This window comes from Sapajus apella, unplaced genomic scaffold (genome assembly GCF_009761245.1).
Source record: "Sapajus apella isolate SASKATOON/1434 unplaced genomic scaffold, GSC_monkey_1.0 scaffold24, whole genome shotgun sequence".
Taxonomy (NCBI): domain Eukaryota; kingdom Metazoa; phylum Chordata; class Mammalia; order Primates; family Cebidae; genus Sapajus; species Sapajus apella.
The window spans coordinates 13,542,811-13,561,065 of NW_022436964.1; the positions used below are offsets into that span (position 1 = coordinate 13,542,811).

The following is an 18,255-nucleotide window of genomic DNA, read 5'->3' on the forward strand; positions in this document are numbered from 1 at the left end:
AAGGGGACATTACCTGGGGAGACAGTGAGTGACATGGCTGATCAGTCAGCCTGTTCCAGTATCACACGTTGTTAGACATCTCCAGAACCACCAGCACATCAAGTCACTTAGCACAATGGCATTGGCAGTTGTTAATTGCTTTTTATGGTTAACCTCTTTTCAGTGATATTTTGCTCCCTATAACATTTGAACAAAATCATTACTTGAAATCAAATATCCAGTATCTTTAATAAAAGCTAATTCAGCCTCAGACCGCAAAAAGGTAGATGCTGTGGTCCAAGGAAGATGGAGGAGCAGCCTAACTCCAAGCAGCAGATCCTATCAACTAGTCTGTGTCCAGTTACAGAAACTGAGGAGGGTTTTCTGTAAGAGCAGAGGCTCTGCACAAAGCCCACATGGTTGACCAGTCCATGCGGCCTTACCTAGAGATGCAGTCCTGGTATCATCTTGACCGGTGAATGCATAACCAGTGTGTTAGACAGCTCAATGAGGGAATGTAGGGTGAGTGTTCTGTCCTCTGTGCACACACAGTAAAATTGGAGCTTGGGAGCTACACCAGAGACATTAGCCCTGTTTCTCATCTGCCGGGTTAGAGGAGATTGTGAGAAAGTTCATGACCAGGGCCCCAGAGTTGCTGAGAATGAAGGAGTTATTTCTGGGCCTAGGGAAATTCTAGCTGGCTCCTATCTCTCCTGTTCATCTTCTGACACAAAAGGGTATTCCTGGGCTTCTTTGTAAGCCCATCAGGAACACTAAATGGCAGTATCAATGAGGGTAAACATTGCTTGATTAAAAGAACAGTCATCTACTTCCTCATCTTGATTAGAATTTGTACTTGAGAAGTATGAGTTGCATTTTATGAGTTCCTCACTCATTCAACCATCGCTTAACAGCACACTCATGCTGAGCCAGGTAGGCTATTGGGTGTTTATGAATGCAAAGACTAATAGAATTATTTGTCTTCCAAGAGCTCATAGTCTGCTAAATACATACACACATGCATGCACACATACATGCATACATACAAACATAGATGCATGCATGAATACATACATACATACTTGTGATACAAAGAGTACCTGATAAGAGTTGCTCAGCTGCTGACACCCGGGAAGGCCTCAGGTTCATCTTCTGTAATGTGGAAATGTATGTAATGGCCTTTTTGCTTTTCTCTAGCTCTGATGTTTCTTGGTTTCTTTTAAATTATTATCAATAAATATCATGGTTCTTAGAAATGTAGAATATTTTGTTTGCTACAAGATAGTATCATTCTGTCAGTTCAATCACTACATATGTTCTTCCCCACAATCTTAGGTTAAATAGGCTTAATGCCTAATACAGGCATTAAGGCTTTCAAATGTAAAAAGTAAAAATATTTTCTGACATGGGCAAGTGTTACTAAATTTGGAGGAAATGTATACATCAAATACATTACAATATTTATATCACATCACTAGAATCCATTTTTTAGCAGGGACTTGTTGCAGTGGAAGCATCTTTTGAAACAATGGTTTTAGATTCTGCCCAAGGTTCCCACAAATTTGTAAAATATCTAGGTGAATCCATTATGATTAGCAATGGACAATACATTGTTGTAAGCAGAGTAGAGTTCCAACAGAAAAAAATCATCAAATTAGTGTTCCCATTTAACGAGGCATGTGGCAGATCCTTGTCGCTTTGTGTGCGTGCGTGTGTGTGTGTGGGGGTGGGTGGGTGTGTATGAGAGGGAGATTATGGTCATCATCATTGAGAAGAAAGAAGGGAGGTTATACCTTTGTAGGTTTTGTAAGTTAGTGGACTGCATCATTACCTTCATTCCTTCTCCCTGCCTAAGCAGTTCTTTCATTCACTTGCACATCTATTTACCTATTGTGCTCCAGGCTGATTTTAAACTGTGTTGCATCCTCTCTCACCTCTGAGTAAAAGTGGATTTTATCATGTATAATCTCTGTGACTCTAGACTTGAGATTTGTTTTTTGTGAGCCTCAATTTTTTGACCTGTGAAATGGGGGAATACTTTCTGTCTAGGTTTCTTAGGATTTAATAAGCCCGTATGTGATAAAAGGTCACAAGTATGCCAGCAGCCTTCAAAGATGATGTATGATAAGTTGGTGCTGAAGACACGTCCGCCCCTTTCCTTGCTCATTACATTGGCTTGCAATGTAGAAATTGACTTTGGTTAACATTTGTCCGATTTCGCCAATTTTTGATAAAAGCTTGCTTTAATATCTTGTGTTAGAGATCTGTTTTTTTGGTTTTGTTTGCAGAAAATGCTAATAATGTATTTGTTATTTACACAAATTTATGGGGTCTGTGAGAAATTTTGTTACATATAAGTCAGGGTATTTCAGGTGTCCATCACTTGAGTACAGTATATTTTTGTTAAGTATAGCCACTCTACTGTGTTTTCAGTCATTGAGTTTATTTATTCTTACTGTATATTTGTACCCTTTAACACACTTCTCTTCATACTCCCTCCTCCTCCCACTCACCCTTTCCAATCGGTTGTCTATTTTTTTACTCTGTAGCTCCGTGTGTTATGTTTTTTTATCTTACACATGTGAGACCATGCGATACTTGTTTCACTTAAGAGAATGACCTCCAATTCCATTCATGCTGCTGGTAAAGGAATGATTTTATTCTGTTTCTAATGGCTGAATAGTATACTATTATGTATACATACCACACTTTGTTTATCCATTTATCTGCCAGTGGACGCTTAGGTTGATTCCATATCTTTGCTATTGTGAAGAGTATTGTAATAAACATGTGAGTGCAGGTATCCTTTTCATATATTAGTTGCTTTTCCTTTGCATAGGTACCTAGTGTTGGGATTGCTGAGTCAAGTGTTAATTTTATTTTTAGGTTTTTTTTTAATCCCCCATAGTGCATATACTAGATTACATTCCCACCAACAGTATATAAGAGCTCCCTTTTCTCTGCATTCTTACCAACATTTGGTATTTTTTTTTGTCTTTTTAATAAATAGGTATTCTGACTAGGATAATATGATATCTCATTGTGGTTTTAGTTTGTATTTCTTTGATTTGTGGTGTTGAGTATCTTTTCATATATCTATTGGCCATTTGAAATACTGATAATTTTGGATTACTTAAGAGGCTTGTGATTTCTAAGAGTTTTATTTACATATTTCTCTTAAATATTTTCTAATTATTTCCATTGATAATTTATCATTTCCCTAGTTATTCCATATATAACAATAATTATTACATGTATAAATAAGGTAATATACTCCATCTATCGAATCTATTTATCTATAGTTTGATTAGAAACTCATACCCGGTGAACACATTCTGACATTTTAAAGTATCAATTGAATAGATTCTGTAAGGAAGAAAAAGTTCACAATTTTGTGCACAACAAAGAGCATTGGGAATAAACCCAGAGCTTGATGATTCAAGTCAGGGCTCTACCACTGTCCTTTAGTTAAGGCAGCTCTGGTTGTGACAGAGCCCACTCAGGCTAGCTTAAGACAAAGGATTTAGTGTAAGCCTCCAGTAGTCAATTTCACTGTCATCTAAGATCAGTAGGTAAAGTACAGGCAGACCCTGTGTGGATCAGAACAGAAATCCAGTAACGAGATCCCTATCTTTCTCTCTTCTAGGCTGTACATTTTCCCTTCATGTCATCTTCCCTCTCGTCTTCATGTGTCAACTTTATTTTTTCTTCACTGATTTCTTTTGCTTGCCCATATTGTATGTGACTTTGCAGAGTCATTTCTTGGTCCCTCAGAACATAGCTTGACCATTCATTTCCAAAGCCTACATCCAACTGTAGCCTCTTTGTGTCTTAGTTCAAATTCTCAGGACAAGCCAGTGAAGTATTCATTGGTTTGAGATGAAATATCTATTTCTGATCTGTTTAGCAGTTTTGGGTGGAAAGGTTTCAAACAACGAACCATATCTACTATAACCCTTACTAGTTTGGTTAACAAATAAATTTTCTCATTTGAAAAAATTTAGATAATACCACTTCCTTCAAAGGATAATGTGAAGATGAAGTAAAATAATGTTTGTGAGATTTTGGATAAAATATAAAAAGTTCTACAGCAAGAGAAGGACTTGTGGTTAGGATAGTGGTTACTAGGTAAGTTGAAGCATTTGGCAGCTGGTATTGCTGAAATGACAGCTATTCCCTTTAAATTCACTTCCACTCATTTCAAAGACTTTTGCCCCAATTGTGCTGTAACACATGAAGGCTTATGTAACGGTGTTTCGGAAGACTGAACAGAGACTACACTGTTTAAATTAGGACAAATCAGTGTGAACTGTAAGGGGAAAAATAGATGGGGCTGCTAGTGTCCCAAATGTTGAAATATTTAATACTATCCAATCTTGACATTTAGAATGTATTGTCTTTATTAAATTTAACAAAGGGCAAAAAAGACGTAGACATATTGTGAAAAGGCAAATGAAAGTGGCTGATCTTTTGTCAGCAAATACACCTAATAGCTGAACTCTTAACCTTCAACTAATTGTTAGTTGAACCACTTCTTTTTATCAAGTCAAAGTACTTAATTTATTGATTGCCTTAAAAAAAAAAACAAACTAAACTCAGTTTTTCCTTTGGCAATGCTGGGATCTGGAGAGAATTGCATAAATGTGCAAGTCATTATTTTGAAAATACATCAGAACTTACAGATCAATCAAACATATTAAGTAGTTGATATGTTTTTTTCATGAAATTCTGGACGAAATGTCTAATATAGGGATTTTTTTTGTCATTTCTACTGACACTGTAAGATATAAAGTGGGAAAAAAAAGACAGTGGACTCATTCTTGCTTTTAAAATGTTGTTCATATGACAGGACTTGACATTTTCCTTGTAACCACCTCATTCACACAGAGCATGCTGGTATAGTCTAACTTTGCTGTAACCCGAGGCAATATGACTGGCTACTGTTTACGGAATAATATATCAGTTTGGATTCCTAGTTAGATATAAAGATGCTTAATGGCTTTTCATTTAAAAGAATGCATTGCAATCTTATGAGAAATATTTTAAATAACAGTGTTCTCTGGTATCATCGTCTGATTGGTTGAATCATTTGTGTGCTTTGTCCATATGTGAATTATCTGCAAAATTCACAGGCTAATATTCAGCTAACATATCATTAGGGAGATCTAAAATCTTTAGAGAGTTAAGACTGCTGCTAAACATGGATCCCCAAATCATATTGAACGTCATGACATACCACTATTCCTCAAAATCCAAGTGGTCTGTATAACCAAAAATGTTGACAAAAGCTTCTGTGAGTGAAAGGTTCTGTCCTAACTCATAGGCTACTTTGTCTGCAACGTTTAATTAAACATTTAGCTTTCTTCTGTTTATTTGCTTTATAGCAAATAAAACTATTGCAAAAAAACCCTATTTTTATGTACCTATTAATCTCTTTTATCTCACCTCATTTTTTCCTTCTGTGATATCTTCTGGTTGTGGGCTTTTAAGCTTTCACTCATATTTTTATCTCCGCAAGTATATTGTGTGTGGGTATTTTGAGGGCAAGGACCACTTCTCAAACTTCTGCATATGCTAAAAAAATTGCCCACCAAATTAATGTACATGTACTAGCTGCTCAATAAGCATTGGCTGAAAGAATAAGGACTTTTCTATTTACAGATGCTAGTCCCAGCTTAGACCCTTTTAAGACGTCTTAGGCACTTTTTTTCTTCCTGTGTCTAATTATACTTACCAGGAAGTTCATGTCACAGAACTGACTGTCATTTCATTAATGAAACATCTATGTAATACATTTTCCATATTGTTAACAAATGCATACAATGTTGAACCCTGTTTATTTTTGCATTTTTTACATCTATTCCAGGTATAGGAAGTCTCATGTATGAATGCCTCATATGAGATGAAAGTGATATTTACGTATATTCAGTCTCGTGTTATTGATTTTTTAAATTTGATTTTAACTAAGTAGTTTAAGCAAGGGAGGGATGTAGCCTTTTGCTTTAGGACAATCACCTTGGTTGCATTTGTAACACAGATTTTAGAGGCAAAGACCACAGATGAAGATAGGAATTTCAAAGCATTTGGTATAATCTAGGCAAGAGGTGATGATAATGTTAGGATCTAGTTTAGTGGCAATGGGATTGAAAAAAGTAGACAGATTTAAAAGACATTTAGTTGGAAGAATTTTTAAAGTGATTGAATTTCAGATATTCTGAAGAGTAGGAAGGGATGGTTTGTGTTTTGAAGGATCCTTCTGGCTCAGAGCATACATTTTAAAACTAGAAGTCATAGGTTGGGTGCAGTGGCTCACACCTGTAATCCCAGCAATTTGAGAGGCCAAGGCAGCTGAATCATGAGGTCAGGAGTTCAAGACCAGCCTGGCCAACATGGTGAAACCTGTCTCTACTAAAAATACAAAAAAATTAGTTGGGGGTAGTGGCAAGCATCTGTAATCCCAGCTACTTGGGAGGCTGAGACAGGAGAATCGATTGAACCTGGGAGGCGGAGGTTGCAGTGAGCCGAGATAGTGCCACTGCACTCCACTCCAGCCCAGGCAACATAGTGAGGCTCTTTCTCAAAACAAACAAACAAACAAAAAACAATAACAACAAAAAACCTAGAAGACATATGGGTCTTGTTGGGGAGTTGCTGAAATTGTCTATGATGGTAACTTGATCTAGGATGAAAACAGCAGAAATGGGTAGAAGTGGACGAGTTGGAGGGAGATTGTGCTGAGAGAGTAAAGACAACAACAATTGAAGATGCCTTTGGTATGGGAGGAGGATGAGGGGGAGAGAGATGTCAAGGATGGCCCTGTGTGTGGGTATTGGGATATAATCATTCACTGAGATGGGGAACTGTGGAAGAGGATCCTTTTGAGAGGAAGATTAAACCTTTCTCTTTGGCATGTTGACTTTGAGATGACTTGGGAACTTTCAAGACGATTTTTAAAGTTGGTAAGTGGATATGTACCTCTAGAGCCATGAGGGGAGACCTGGGTTGGAGTTATACAATGAGTTACTGTGTATAAGTGGCAATTAAAGGCATTGGGAATGAATGAAATTGCCAGAAAAAAAGAAGAGGGCTACATGTTGAGGAGAGAGGAACTTTAGTACTTATACACTGAGTCAAGGGAGTTAATCCTGCAAAGGAGATGAAGAAGGGGGAGTGCCCACAGTTGGATTTCACTGGTCAGAAGCAATGAAAGAACAAGTGAAGTACAGTATACAGAACACTGATTAAAAAAAGGATTTTTTCCTTCTCTTGTTCTGACCAACATTGGCATTTTCTTATTGCTTCACTAGCCTGTGTTGGTGTAGTGCTTTCTTGGAGACTCTTAAGATAAGCAGAGAACTCTGTTTCATGAGATCACTCAATGTTCAGACCATATCAGATGCATCTGTTTTTAAAAAAATTAACACTGCAAATATGTGTGCAATACCAGAATTGCAGGAAGGATAATTCTAGGCCTGGTTTTACTCTATGTTGCTGTTCTTTGTAATATACCTTTCACACTTTAGGGAACACAATATACTCCAGGATGGCTGTGGTCCAGAAGAAACTCCCCACCCCAACCCCTTACTCATATTCCTTCCTACCTTCTTCCAACAGCTAGTTGGGAAGTGGTGTTTTTAGCAGGTCCTTGTCCATATGTTCTAATTTTAGTAGCTCAATCCTTAATGTAACAAAGCACAAAGATACAAAGTCTCCTCATACTAGAATTTTGTAATTGTTTGCAGGTATTTCAGGAACCAGCAGAAATGACACAAAAGAATTTTTATTCCTCCACTCTCAAAATTTCCTTCTCATTTCATGTAGTAATGACCATAGCCTAGCTGATCCTGAGGATCATCTGCTTGTTGTCAAAGTAGTGGGATTTCTCAGGCTGAGGGTAACATTTTTGAATGATAATATTATTATATTAAATGTTACCTTATAAAGCATACTCTTGGTTAATTTTATGTGTCAGCTTGACTGGGCTAAGGGATGTCCAGGTAGCAGGTAAGACATTATTTCTGGGTATGTCTATGAGGGCATTTCCAGAGAGATTGTCAGTTGAATCAGCAGACTGATTAAAGAAGATCACCCTCATTAATGTGGGCAGGCATCATCCATTCCATTAGGGCCCAAATAGAACAGAAAGGTAGAGAAGGGCAGATTCATTCTCGAGCTGGAACATTGGTCTTCTACCTTTCAGCATTGGAGTGTCTGGTTCTTGGGTCTTGGTATTTGGACTGGGACTTACCCCATTGACTTCACTGGTTCTCAGTCCTTCAGACCTGTGTTAATAATGACACCACTGGCTTTCCTGGGCCTCCAGTGGGGCAGACAGTATACTGTTGGACTTCTTAGTCCCATATGATCAATCTCAGCCAAGTGGACATAACCTCTTCCTAGGTCTCCACATGTATACTATTGGCTCTGTTGCTCCGGAGAACCCTGACTAATACACGCACAAAGTATGTGACTATGGACATAACAAGGAGTTTCAGCTCATCAATTTCCCCGCTAAGGACCTTGTATGAATAAAATAATTAACTTTAGAAATACTAAAAAATAAAAAACCATTGATATATGGAACAAAACTGATTAGTCTCAAAATTATTATCGTAAGTGAAAGGAACAAGGCAAAAAGTACGTACTGTATAATTTTACTTACATAATATCTTGGAAAATGCAAAATTATCAATAACGGAAAGCAGGTCTGTAGCTGCCTGGAGCTGGGGACTAGAGCAGGGTGCTGGGAGAGAGATCTGGGGTAGATACCAAGGGAAATTTTAGGGGTTAATTCAAATGTCCATTAGCTTGATTGTGGTGCTGGTTTCAAATATCAGAATTAATCAAACTGTACACTTTAAATACATTATTTTATTTCAGCTATACTTCAATAATTAAAAAACATACTAAGTGACTAAAAAATCAATTTTAAAGTTCTTTTTAACTCTCAAATCCTGTGATTCTCTTATTTTAGAGGTGAGGGGACTACAGGCAAAGACAATGTCTTGTAAGAGTTACTTTTGCACCTAGCATTAGCGCTAGATGGTTATGGTTACAGATTGTTAGTTCCTGGAAACTACTTTTATAACAGAGGGTCTCCTTCCTCTAATATAGTGAGAGAAAAATTCTTCAAAATTTAAAAATACTTGCAGGTTAAAGGAGAAATACATATGTTGTAGACACAATTACTGAAAAATAAAACACTTTTCTTACCACTCAGTTGTCTTTTAATTATATACAATAAAACTTCATCCCCAGTGTAGAGTTGTGAAAACTCTGTATAAATTTGTAGTAAGTCAAAATTTTGAATTTTAAAATAAAATGTCATTTTGGTTATGACTTATTCATGGACCATGATTATATTTGGAGTTGAGACTCCATTACACAACATCCTCTCCTATTTTAAAACCCCTATTTTGGCTGTTTTTTAATACCTTTTAATTCAGTCATGATTAAATGTATCTTCTAAATTATCATAAACTCTGTAATAATGGATATTACAAAGTTTTATTTTTCCCCCTGCTGTGTTTTGTTTGTTATAGAGATAGAGTTTCTTCCTATGTTGTCCAGGCTGCTCTCAAATTCCTGGCCTTAAGCAATCCTCCTGCCTTGGTCTTTCAAAGTGTTGTGATTACAGGTGTGAGACATCATTTGGCCTCCATTCTATTTTATTTTTTTATTATACTTTAAGTTCTGGGGTACGTGTGCAGAATGTGCAGGTTTGTTACATAGGTATACACGTGCCGTGGTGGTTTGCTGCATCCATCACCCCATCGTCTACATTAGGTATTTCTGCTAATGCTATCTCTCCCCCAAGATAATGCTAATCCCCCCACCCCCTGCTGTCCCACCCCTACCCACCCCCAGCCCCCGACAGGTCCCAGTGTGTGATGTTCCCCACCCTATGTCCATGTGTTCTCATTGTTCAACACCCATTTATGAGTGAGAACATGCAGTGTTTTGTTTTCTGTTCTTGTGTCAGTTTGCTGAGAATGATGATTTCCAGCTTCATCCATGTCCCTGCAAAGGGCATGAACTCATCCTTTCATATGGCCGCATAGTATGCCATGGTGTGTATGTGCCATATTTTTTTTTATCCAGTCTATCATTGATGGGCATTTGGATTGGTTCCAAGTTGTTGCTATTGTGAACAGTGCCGCAGTAAACATACGTATGAATGTGTCTTTATAATAGAATGATTCATAATCCTTTGGGTATATACCCAGTAATGGGATTGCTGGGTCAAATGTTATTTCTCTTTCTACATCTTTGAGGAGTTGCTACACTGTCTTCCACAATGGTTGAACTAGTTTGCTCTCCCACCAACAGTGTAAAAGCATTCCTATTCCTCCACATCCTCTCCAGGATCTGTTGTCTCCTGATCTTCTAATGATCACCGTTCTAACTGGCATGAGATGGTATCTCAATGTGGTATTGATTTGCATTTCTCTAATGACCAGTGATGATGAGCATTTTTTCATGTTTTTTGGCTGCATGAATGTCTTATTTTGAGATGTGTCCGTTCATATCCTTTGCCCACTTTTTGATGGGGTTGTTTTTTTTTCTTGTAAACATGTTTAAGTTCGCCGTAGATTCTAGATATTAGCCCATTGTCAGATGAGTAGATTTAAAATTTTTTTTCCCATTCTGTTTGTTGCTGGTTAACTCTAATGATAGTTTCTTTCACTGTGCAGAAGCTCTTAAGTTTAATTAGATCCCATTTGTCTATTTTGGCTTTTGTTGCCATTGCTTTTGGTATTTCAGTCATGAAATCCTTGCCTATGCCTATGTCCTGAATGGTATTGTCTAGGTTTTCTTCTAGAGTTTTTGTGGTGTTTAGGTCTTATGTTTAAATCTTTAGTCCATCTGGAGTTAATTTTTGTAGAAGGTGTAAGGAAGGGATCCAGTTTCAGCTTTCTGCATATGGCTAGCCAGTTTTCCCAAAGCCAATTATTAATAGGGAATCCTTTCCCCATTGCTTGTTTTTTGTCAGGTCTGTCAAAGATCAGATGATTGTAGATATGTGGTGTTACTTCTGAGGCCTCTGTTCTGTTGCATTTGTCGATATCTCTGTTTTGGTACCAGTACCATGCTGTATTAATCACTGTAGCCTTGTAATACAGTTTGAAGGCAGGTAGTGTGATGTCTCCACCTTTTTTGTTTTTCCTTAGGATTGGCTCTGCGGGCTCTTTTTTGATTCTATATGAAATTTAGGGTGTTTTTTTTTTCCCAGTTTGTGAAGAAAGTCAATGGTAGCTTGATGGGTATAGCATTGAATCTATAAATTACTTTGGGCAGAATGGTCATTTTCATGATATTGATTCTTCCTAACCATGAGCATGGCATGTTTCTCCATCTGTTTGTGTCCTCTCTTATCTCCTTAAGCAGTGGTTTGTAGTTCTCCTAGAGGAGGTGCTTTACATCCCTTCTTAGTTGTATTCCTAGGTATTTTATTCTCTTTGTTGCAATTTCGAATGGGAGTTTACTCATGATTTGGCTCTCTGTCTGTTGTTGGTGTATAGGAATGCTTGTGATTTTTGCACATTGATTTTGTATCCCGACATCCAATTTCTTGCCTGTGCTTTTTCTAGGATATATTTAAAAGATACATTTTTGTTTTATTTCAAAAATGTTATCATAGGCAGAAATTTGATGAAGATAATTAATGCTTAGATAAATTCAGAATACTTACAAAAGTATTTTGTTGGTGAAAGAATGAGAATAGTAGTTTTAAAAATGTAAGTAGAATCTAATTTACAGGGTTTTTTTGTTGCACGTTTTCTGTCTGTGTGTGTTTGTGTGAGTGTGTGTGTGTGTGTGTGTATGTGTGTGTGTGTGTATATATATATACATATATATGTATTTTTTTTTGAAGGTCTTGCTCTGTCCCCTAGGTTGGAGTGTAGTGGCCCAATCTCAGCTCACTGCAATCTCTACCTCTTGGGCTCAAGCTGTTCTCCACCTCAGCCTCCTGAGTAGCTGGGACTATAGGCATGTACCACCATACCTGGCTAATTTTTGCAGTTCTTGTAGAGGTGGGGTTCCACCATGTTGCCCAGGCTGGCTTGAACTCCCATCCTCAAGCAGTCTGCTTGCCTTAGCCTCAGCCTCCCAAAGTTCTGGGATTACAGGAATGAGCCACTGTTCCAGGCCTTGTTCTATATTTTGAACAAAAATACAAAGAAATTGTTTTATCAATCAGTCTTTTTTACTTAACAAAATATTTCATACTTCTGGCTCAAATACTTGTGATTCCATTTCCACTAGAAATGAGAGATTCATCTCTTTTTTTTTTTTTTTAAGGTGTTCATTTTTGAGCCTTTAATCTCAGCATTCTCATGTGTGCCACAGTGTGAATGTAGTATGACAGGTAAGAAGTACATTCTGGTTGTGATACATCTTGACATCTTCTCAAGGAGAGAGTCAAACAGAATGACAGAAACCCGGAGGTAACATAGGGGATATAGTTTTTGTATAACCTCAAACTATTTCATGCCTCAGAGTTAGGAATTCAATATGTGCAAATTTTCTTAATAGAAAAGAATTAAAAGTGATACTGTAGAATCGTGAATGACATTACCCATCTGAAAAGTGGTATGCAGGTGGCCCACAGAATTTTTTGTCTTTATGATGAGATTAATTCGTATGAGATATATCAGTTGTCTATTGCTGTTGTAACGATTTCCCTCAATCTTAATGGTTTAAACAATAAAAATGTGCATCTTAGAGTTCTATAAGTCAGAAGCATAAGTGGCTCCCACTGCGCTAATATCAAGGTGTCAGCTGGGCTATGTTCTCTTCTGCAGGCTCCAGGGGAGAATCCATTTCTTTTTCAGCTTCTAGAGGTTGCTTTCATTCCTTGGCTTATGGCCTGCTTCCTCCATCTTCAAAGACAACAGTGTTACGTCTTTTGATGACCTCTCTTAACTTTTATCTCTGGCAAAAAGGTTCTTTTAAGAACTCATGTGATTTAAATGGGCCCTCCTGCACAGTTCAAAATACTCTTCCTTCCAGGTCCTTAACCTTAATCACATGCAAAGACCCTTTGCAATGTAAAGTAACATATTCACAAGTTCCAAGAATTAAAACATGGACATCTTTGAGAGGTCATTATTCTGCCTATCACATTGGATAAAACACTAGAACAGTTAGGGACTAAACAAGGGCAGAGACAGATTGAATGAATAGACATGTTTTGGAGAGTGTCTGTTGGTATGGTCTTCAAGAGAAGAACCAATAAAAATTATCAACAAAAAGAAAAGTAGATGTTGGGATAACACCTTTTAGTTAGCAGTTGCCACACTGCACATAGAGCAATCCTCTTTGTTCATTCAATATTTAAATAAACTAATTACACTATTAGGCCTGTCCTGTCATCTGTTTCCCAATCTGGGTAACATATATAATTCCATCATTTAGGTACTTGAAGTTCTATAGCAAACAGTTGAAAACTACTAAGGTAAAACAAAACTAGGTTAATAGAGTTTCTAGAGTTTCTAGCCTAGAGTATATTTAGGGTCCACAGAAGAATGACAATAACTGTAGCCCAACTAAATGATAAACCAAATTTTGTCTTCTCAGAAAAATGTTTTTGACTTAACTAAATAAAACTATAATATGTCTAATCAAAAGAAGGGCAAGATTTAGTTCTAGTTTTTAAATTTGCAAAACAAAGTGTCAGTTGTCATGAAACTTACTAATAAGAGAAGGAAAATTCTACTTTAAAAATCATTTTAAAACATTGCTGGATAATATCCTCTTTATTTTAGTAATTAAATATCTTTAATTTCTTCAGAATCATTTTAAACTGTATTTTTCTTAAGTTGATTTTAATTAATGAGCTGGATAAAATGAATATTCATGTGAATCTAGTAGGTGGCTACAAACTTAGCTGGATTTGATAGTCTTAAAACTAACTGTAGTTTAAACTAACTGAAATTTAGAGCTCAAGATATAAAATCAGTGACAATTGAGTAAAGCAGGGATCCAGGCAAAGGAGAAAGATAATTTCATATGTCACGGGAAATTTCTCAGTGTCAAATTTACAGAAAGTTTGAAAAATGCCTCTTCCTCCCCACTATTGATACTTATAAAAGCAATAACTGGTTTTGCATGCAAAATATGCCTGAATTATGCAGTAGAATTACTTGGTTTATTTCTAAAAGTTAATTTATGTGTGAATGTAAATCAATACCATGTTTACTTGTGTAATATTTTGACCCTATCCCCTGTAGTGGGCTGGACAACCTAGGAAAAAATCCAGAATTCCTGATTTCAGTCTTGAGTCTAGATGGAAAAGAGAAGAACTCAGTGAAGCAGAGGAATTTGGAGGCAGAGAAAAGTATCAGTGCTTATTAAACCCTACCAGGTACCAGATGAACTGTTTCATGCTTTCTACACATTGTCACACATTTTAAAGCGAGTTATCACCCAGGAGACAACACTTGAGTGTGGCCAAGAACCTTGTGCAAGGTCACACACTCTACGTAGTCTAGAGTCTACTCTGGCTTGGACGCTTACAGGCGTGACTCCAAAGCTTTTTTTTTCTTATCTCCTCCATGCTACCTCCCTGAACCTTGAGGCCTATTTTATTTTATTTTATTTCTCTTCTCAATCAGAAGGTCCTGCTGGCCTCAGACAACAAGCTAAGTCCCTCCAAATCTCTGATGCTGTCATGTTTATAGGATTCCCCAAAGCAGCCCAGGGTCCTCAAACTAGATAAGCCTTCAAATCAAGGGACTTTTCTTGTTCTCCTAGTTGGGGGATTCATTCACTTTTTCTAATCTGTAGCCTCCTAAGTGATGAGTCCCCTCTGGGAGCAGATGGAATGTGTGATGCTGTCTTAAAGGGGGTGGGCCATGGTCATGTTTCAGCTCAGATTCTCCCTGTCTTGTCAACTCACATCAGATTTCTCTGAGGATTTCAGTTTTCCTCTCCATTGTTTCCTTCCGTACACCGTTTGGGGTTAGCAGGGTAGGCATGTGACCAAAAATAATTTTTCCAATTTTAAAAGAACCTTTTCGGCAATGTTGAGTATAGTTAAAACTGGAGAACAAAGAAATGATTATACAGGCTACTGAAAGAGAAAGAAACTTAAATGCTGACGAATAAGGAAGGCACAACTGTGTGGAATATATGTCTGATAAAAATGCTATCAATTTATGTAATATTTTTATTTGATCACAAAATCATATGATAACTGTGTTCATGGTGTATTTATCACAGGTATAAATGAGTTCCCTTTAAGGCCAATAGGGTATTATTGAGAAAAAAAATCCTGTAAAAAATGTTTAAAATATAGGGAGACATTACAGTGAAAAGATATTTATCATGCCATTATATTGCCCAGCAACAGGAAAATAGTTAAATAAATTCTTGATTCTGTTGTGATGTCCTCAGCCTTTAACAGTGGTGTTTATGAATAATTTATAATGACATAGAAAAAAAATTTTACAATAATATTCTAAAACAAGAGAGGGATATGATCTTAATTATGAAAATGCAAAAAAATCTAAACAAAACTGCTAAAATGTTAACAGCCTTGCCCGAGGAGTTCTGGTTTATTGCTGATCTTTTCTTCTGCTTCATTATGCTTTTCCAATATTTACAACTAGAAAAAAAGGTTCCATGATGAAAAAAATAACAAAAGAGTTCATGAGTATTTTCATGTGGCCAATGAGGAAATAAAATATCCTTCTGGTCAGATGGGATTTCTCATTGTTGGAATTTAAATGGATATGTGACCTTTCTGTTTAGATTAATGCCAGTGGAAATCAGGTAGTGACAGTAAACCTGAAGACTATGTTATTTCAGTAAAGGGAAAAAGTAATTAGAAAAGTAATACAACAGAATTTCTTAACTGTGAAAGAACAAGGAAAGGGATATCATGAGTCATATAAGGTACATCTTTCAGACGTTAAAATATGATGTGATTTACTTTTGAACACACATAAGTTAATCTTGGAGTAAAACAAAAATTACATCTTAATGCATTTGGTATGTTTTTCCTTTTTATAATTTCATTTAATGTAAGATTATCTTATAAAACAGGTCATCTAGAAATTTAGGAATCAGGTATCAAGTCTCAGTTCATTGTTTTAAAAACTTTTAAAGTACTAGATTTGGCTTTCCATATCAGTGAGCAATGACTTATGTAAGTATATAAAGATAGTACTTTAAAAAGTTTTAGCTTTTTTTTTTTTTTAATAGACTCTTTCCAAAAGAGCTGATTTAGATGCACTGCAAAATTAAGCAGAACATACAGAATTCCCATTGGCCAGTATACCACTTTCTTCCACACATGCATAGCCTCCCCACTATCAATCTCCTGCACCAGAGGAGGTGCAGGTGCCTTAACATGTGTTAATCAGTGAATTTACATTGACACATCATTATCACATAATTTATATTAAGGTTCACTCTTGGTGTCATACATTCTATGAATTTTGACAGATGTATATAATAACATTACTCTCCCATTGTAGTACTATGCAGAGTAGTTTCACTGCCTCCAAAAATCCTCTGCCCTGCCTATTCATCTCTCCCTTCCTCCAATTCCTGACCACCACTGATCTTTTACTGTCTCCATAGTTTTGCCTTTTTCAGAACGTCATACAGTTAGAATCATATAATAATGTAGCCTTTTCCAGATTGGCTATTCTCACTTAATAATATGCAACTTAATATGTGTTTTTATGGCTTGGTAACCCAGTTCCTTTTGCATTGAATCATATCCCGTTGCCTATATATATTACAGTTTATTTAGCCATTCACCTACTGAAGGACATCTTGTTTACTTCCTAGTGTTGGCAGTTTTGAATAAAGCTGCTATAAACATCCATGTGCAGATTTTTATTGGTGTGTGTGTGGATATAAGTTTGTGATTCAGTTGGTTAAATGTGAAGTAGTACAATTGCTGGATTGTATGATAAGAGTATGTTCAGTTTTATACAAAACTGCCAAACTGTTCTCTAAAGTGGCTGTACCAACTTTGTATTCCCATCAACAATGGATGAGAATGCCCATTGCACCACATCCTTGTCAGCATTTGGTGTTGTTCGTGTTCTGGATTTTGGCCATTTTAATAGATATGTAGTGATATCTCATTCTTGTTTTAATTTGCATTTCTCTGCTGACATTTGATTATGGAGCATCTTTACACTTGTTTGCTATCTGTCTTTGGTGAGCTGTCTGTTCACGTCTTCTGCCTATTTTTAATTGGGTTATTTTCTCGCTGTTGAGTTTTAAGAGTTCTTAGAATATTTTGGCTACCAGTCCTTTATCAGATAGATCTTTTGCAAATATTTTCCTCAAGTCTATGTCTTGTCTCCTCATTCTCTTGACTACGTCTTTCACAGAGAAGAGGTTTTAAATTTTAATGAATCCCAGCCTATAGATGACTTCTTTCACAGATAGTGCTTTTGGCGTTACAACTAAAAGATCACCACCATACCCAAGACCATCTAGATCAAGCTTGTTCAACCTGCAACCCACAGGCTTCGTGTTGCCCAGGATGACAATTCATAAATTTTCTTAAAACATTCTGAGACTTTTTGAATCTTTGAATGCAGCCCAACAAAAAAATCATAAACTTTCTTAAAACATTGTAAGATTTTCCTGTGATTTTTTTTTTTTTAGCTTATCAGCTATCATTAGTATATTTTATATGTGGCCCAAGACAGTTCTTCCTCAAATGTGGCCCAGGGAAGCCAAAAGATTGGACACCCCTGATCTTGATTTTTTTTTTTTCTATGTTACCCTCTAGAAGTTTTACAGTTTGACCCCTTACATTTAGGTCTATGCCTCATGTTGAGTTACTTTTTTTTTTTTTTTTTTTTTTTTTGGTAAGTTTAAAGGTCTGTATCTAGATTCAGTTTTTTGGTAAGTGAATGTCCAGTTGTTCTAGCACCATTTGTTGAAAAGACAGTCTTTGCTTCATTGTATTGCCTTTGCTCCTCTGCCAAAGATCAGCTGACTGTATTTATGTGTGCCTAATTATATGGCTCTCTATTCTGTTCCATTAATGTATTTTTCTATTATTTTGCCAATACTACACTGTCTTGAAAAGAGATTATTTTTAAAACCCACAGTAAGTACAGTTTCTTCTGTCTGGGTTTGACACATATTTTCTGCAAAATAATTGCACTCTTGTAGAAAATGTTGCTCTCATGTTAAAATTAGTTCTGATGTTGTAAACAGCCTAAGTACAGTAGAAAAGATGAATTTACAGAAAAATTCTTTATTAGTGACAATTTTTTTCACTTTGTGTACAAGTTT

General features: G+C 36.5%; 1 protein-coding gene across 7 annotated transcripts in view; it reads left to right on the forward strand.

Annotated features, from left to right (window-relative positions):
- TRPM3 (transient receptor potential cation channel subfamily M member 3) overlaps positions 1-18,255 on the forward strand; it is a 921,715-nt gene that overhangs the window by 109,511 nt on the left and 793,949 nt on the right. The window lies entirely within an intron of this gene.